This window comes from Lathyrus oleraceus, chromosome 3 (assembly GCF_024323335.1).
Source record: "Lathyrus oleraceus cultivar Zhongwan6 chromosome 3, CAAS_Psat_ZW6_1.0, whole genome shotgun sequence".
Taxonomy (NCBI): Eukaryota; Viridiplantae; Streptophyta; class Magnoliopsida; order Fabales; family Fabaceae; genus Lathyrus; species Lathyrus oleraceus.
This window is the reverse complement of record NC_066581.1, coordinates 98736613-98742612: the sequence shown is the minus strand read 5'-3', so window position 1 is coordinate 98742612 and position 6000 is coordinate 98736613.

Sequence of the window (6000 nt, the reverse complement as noted above, 5' to 3'; positions counted from 1 at the left end):
TTAGGCAATATTCTATGTGCTAAAGGACTTGGCCAATGCCAACATCTGAAACTGAGTTATCTTTGACAGTGACTTTCATCTGATGCAAGACTTGGGATCTCTTTGATCCATCTGCAACTTTGTCTATGTGCTTAATTGTTATTTTATTATGGCCTATGTATGATGTTTTGTTCTGAGTTGATCAAGGTATATTTCATCTGATACATTGGAAGCCACTGAAGACTGCTAGTTATTGGAATGCTTGCTTGGATATGGCTATCTTTATTTGATGCCTTGATTTTCATGATGTCTGGATATTACTCATTGCTTATTGATTATTTCTTGATCAAAGTCCAAAGGAAAATGAGTTTCTATATGACATTCCTGTATGTTGGATTGCATCCCATTGGTCAGATCTTTTCAACTCTTAACTTATAAATTTTGCTTAGGGTAGTCTCTGCATCTCCTCCCACTTCTTTAATTTCAAAATCTATCCCTCTTTTCAAAAACTTTCTTTGTTTGTGTTTTCCAACTTGGACATGTTTTAATGATTAGAAACTTTGGCCTTATGCCAATGAATTTTCAAACTTTTTCTTAATCAAATTTATAAATAAACTTAACCATATTGACTTAAATTTCAAAAGACAAAAAGAACTAACAACGCCATTCAAATCTTTGGCCTTTTGGTGCCCTTTTTCATTTAAACTTTTGTTAAAATCAACTCACTAACCTTCTTTGGAATTTTTACCACAAACTATGAGGTTTTGATGGTAACACCCTTCTAAAATACCCCAAATATTTAATTAAAAATAGCAATATATCAATAAGAGTAATTATGCAATTAAGGGTGTCACACAATCGTTTCACACCATTCACCATAATAACTGTCATGCTCTTTTATTAACTCAAAACATAAATCATTTGCACAATACGCAGCGGATAGAAATCAAATCAATCATGCAAAACATGTAACACATTACATGTAAAATTATTCAACAAGGTAAAACATCCCGTCCCGATGTTACATCTATCAGAGCATGACCCACTAAGGAGATTACACTAGACTCCAAGCATTAGCTTCTACTCAATCACTGCTCGTTACCTGAAAAATAGTTGTAAGGGTGAGTTCCTCAATCGATATAATAAGCATTATAAAATATCATGTAATGCTAAGTAAATAACACATTAATCACCCTAACCATATCACACATTCGGTAACGGCAACCTCCACTCAAACATCATAATCATGCTCAACATAAACATCAAAACACACGTATAATATTGGAACACATCCATTCATATTATACACAAGACATACATAATGCAATGAGACTCCATGCATGCGGTACCGACTATTCGTGAACATATAGTTCACCTCACCGATCAAATCCAGATACGGCTACCAAGCCCACTAGTCCCACTCATTTGAGACCTAGTGACTCACTCACTAATTCCTCACCACGGAAATTAGCTACCACCAACTCACTAATTCCTCACTATGGGAATTAGCTACCACCATACAGACTACAATATGCATGCTAAATCACCTAGCAATGCAAAATCATCAACAATAATCCACAATGATTTACTCACTAATTCCTCACCATGGGAATTAGCTACCACCATAAAGGCCACAATATGCATGCTAATTCACCTAGCAATGCAACATCATCAACAACAATCCACAATGGACATATGCTCACACTCTAAGCCATAAAACAGTCCATTCACCAACACATGCATAATATATACATTCACAACATTATGCATATTTTCACACATCATCAGCACATGTATCAAACGTCATATCATGTCAAATAATTAATCACAGTATTAACACACTCCACTAATACCTATACTGCTCAAAACAGCGGGAATTAATCCCTATTACATCATACGCCAATATAGGCCAAACACCAATTATGCACACATTATTCAAATATTAATTTTTCCAATTTCCAACAGTGTTAACCGGTTAACGCCCTGGGTTAACCGGTTAACGCAACACAAAACACGCTTTCTGGCAAAACTCAACAGTGTTAACCGGTTAACGCCCTGGGTTAACCGGTTAACGCAGACAGAACAACAATTTCTCAGAAACCACAACAGTGTTAACCGGTTAACGCCCTGGGTTAACCGGTTAACGCAAGACAAAACAGCAATACCTCACAATTCCTAACAGTGTTAACCGGTTAACACCCTGGGTTAACCGGTTAACGCAAGACAGAAAGCTGTTCCTGCGCTAACACGAAGCAGAATGCAGAATTATCCGCATTTTCCGCCGTTGGAGGACTTCCGGACCTCCGAATCCGATTCCGTAAAAAGCTATACGTTCGGGAAATCACAACTCACACAAATACAGATTCAATTACAGTTTTCACATCATCTATTCATCACAATTTTTCAACATTCATAATCCAATTAGGGTCAAATCAACGGCTTATCACTACCCATTACATGTTAATCCATAATACCCATTAAACGACGATAAACCCCCCTTACCTGAGTTAATCCGACAATCCTTTAGCCTCAAGCTCTTCTCTTCTCCAACCTTCTTCCTCTTGCTCTGCCTCTTTGCCCTTTTTCCTCTTTTCAGCCGCTTCTCTGTTTTCACGTGAAAACTCTTTCTTTACCAAAATGGGACTCTTTTTCTTATTTCCAACTTATATATTTTCCAATAATTATTATTCCAATAATAATAATAATAATAATCCAAAAATTCCAATTATTTAATTAAATTAATAAATATAATATTAACTTAAATTAAATAATTATCTTATTTTTATCGGGGTGTTACAACTCTCCCCCACTAAAAGAGTTTTCGTCCTCGAAAACATACCTCAAGCGAATAGCTCCGGATAAGACTCCTTCATCTGACTCTCAAGTTCCCAAGTCACATTGCCACCTGCTGGTCCTCCCCAAGCTACCTTTACCAAAGCAATCTCTTTACCCCGCAACTGCTTCAACTCTCGATCCTCGATCCTCATAGGTGATGTTTCAACAGTCAGGTTATCTCTCACCTGTACATCATCTACTTGGACCACATGCGACGGATCAGGAATGTACCTCCTCAACTGAGACATATGAAAAACCTCATGCAAATTCGCAAGTGACGGCGGTAAAGCGATACGATAGGCTACCTCTCCTATCCTCTCCAAAATCTGATAAGGACCAATAAATCGAGGTGTCAACTTCTTCGACTTCAAAGCTCGACCAACCCCAGTTATCGGAGTAACACGAAGAAACACATGATCTCCCTCTTGGAATTCAAGTGACTTCCTCCTCTTGTCGTGATAACTCTTCTGACGACTCTGAGCAATTCTCATCTTCTCCTGAATCATCTTAATCTTTTCCGTAGTCTGTTGAACAATCTCCGGTCCAACCACAGCACTCTCACCGGACTCATACCAACATAAAGGCGTCCGACATCTCCTACCATACAAAGCTTCAAACGGTGCCATACCAATGCTCGAATGAAAACTATTGTTGTAGGTAAACTCAATCAAAGGTAAATAACAATCCCAAGCACCTCCCTTTTCCAAAACACAAGCCCTCAAAAGATCCTCTAGTGACTGAATCGTCCTCTCAGTCTGACCATCAGTCTGCGGATGATATGCAGAACTCAATCTCAACTTAGTTCCCAAAGCCTTCTGCAAACCTTCCCAAAACTTCGATGTAAATCTAGGATCTCTGTCCGAAACAATACTCGACGGAATACCATGCAAACTTACAATCTTCTCAATATACAACTCGGCTAATCTCTCTAACGGATAATCCATTCTGATCGGAATGAAATGAGCCGATTTCGTCAATCTATCGACAATCACCCAAACCCAACAATGAAGCATCACAGTAAACCTCAAATGATTCCGACGAACTCGGTAATATCAGAATAGGAGCAGTAGTTAACCTTCTCTTTAACTCTTGGAAACCTTCTTCACATTTTGAGTCCCAAATAAACGCTTGCCCCTTTCTAGTCAACATCGTCAACGATAATGCCAACTTAGAAAATCCCTCAATGAATTTCCTATAATAACCAGCCAAACCAAGAAAACTCCTTATCTCCGAAACTGACTTCGGAGCTTCCCACTTAGATACCGCTTCTATCTTAGAAGGATCAACAGCAACACCATCTCTTGAAATCACATGACCAAGAAAACTAACCTCTTCTAACCAAAATTCACACTTAGACAGTTTAGCAAATAACTTCTTTTCTCGTAGAACTCCCAAAACCACTCTCAAATGTTCAGCATGCTCTTCTTCAGATTTCGAATACACCAAAATATCGTCAATAAACACCACAACAAACTGATCTAGGTACGGATGGAAAATCCTATTCATATACTCCATAAACACTCCAGGCGCATTAGTCACACCAAAAGGCATTACAGAATACTCATAGTGTCCATACCTTGTTCTGAAAGCAGTCTTCTGAATATCCTCAGTTTTCACACGTATCTGATGATATCCCGACCTCAAATCTATTTTGCTGAACACACTCGCACCAACCAACTGATCCATCAAATCATCAATCCTCGGCAAAGGATACCGATTCTTGATCGTCACTTTATTCAGTTGCCTGTAGTCCACACACAACCTCATAGTACCTTCTTTCTTCTTAACTAACAACACTGGTGCACCCCACGGCGACACACTCGGATGAATAAATTTCTTATCCAACAGATCTTCCAACTGACTCTTCAATTCAGTTAACTCAACAGCAGACATACGGTACGGAGCCATCGATATCGGCCTAGTACCAGGTACCAATTCAATCGAGAACTCAACTTCACGCTCTGGCGGTAATTCATTCACTTCTTCAGGAAACACATCAGGAAAATCACACACCACAGCTAGATCGCAAATCACCAGTTTATCTTTAGCCTCTAAAGTCGCTAACAGCATAAACAACTCTGCCCCATCTGCTACTGCCTCATTCACCTGCCTCGCTGATAGAAACAAACTCTTTCCTTCCTCAATCTCAGGAAAAATCACAGTCTTATCAAAACAATTGATATAGACTCGGTTAAACACCAACCAGTTCATACCCAAAATAACGTCAATCTGCACAAGTGGAAGACACACTAGGTCCATCCCAAAGTCTCTACCAAAAATACTCAAAGGACAATTTAAACAAACTAAAGTAGTAGTCACTGAACCCTTCGCAGGAGTATCAATCACCATACTACCATGCATCTCAGATATCTCTAACTTAAGTTTCACAGCACAATCCAAAGATATAAAGGAATGAGTAGCACCGGTGTCAATAATAGCTACAAGAGGAAAGCCATTAATATAACATGTACCTCGAATCAAACGATCATCTGCAAAAGTCTCAGAACCCGATAAAGCAAAGACCTTGCCTCCCGACTGGTTCTCTCTCTTCGGCTTAGGACACTGTGGACTGATATGACCCAACTCTCCACAGTTGAAACAAGTCACAGTCTTCGACCGACACTCTGCAGCCAAATGACCACCTTTTCCACACTTGAAACACTTCCTCTCAGCACTGGTACATTCATGGACACGATGTCCAGCCTGACCACATCTGTAACACTTAGCAGGGGCACTAGAGTCTCCCCCACTAGGCCTCTTCATTCCACTCTGTCTCTGGAAACCTTTGCCAGCTGCATACGGTTTCCCACGATCATTCTGATTCTTGCCTTTCCTATCAACCCTCTGCTGATAGCTCTCCGCTCTGGCCTTGGTATCCTGTTCAAAAATCCTGCAACAGTCAACCAAATCAGAAAACACTCTAATCCGCTGATATCCAATAGCCTGCTTGATCTCGGGACGCAACCCGTTCTCAAACTTCACACATTTTGAAAATTCTCCAGCAGCCTCATCATAGGGAGTGTAATACTTCGACAACTCTGAGAACTTAGCAGCATACTCAGTAACAGACCGATTGCCCTGCTTCAATTCTAAGAACTCTATCTCTTTCTTTCCTCTGACATCCTCTGGAAAATACTTCCTTAGGAATCTCTCTCTGAACACCGCCCAAGTGATCTCAACATTCCC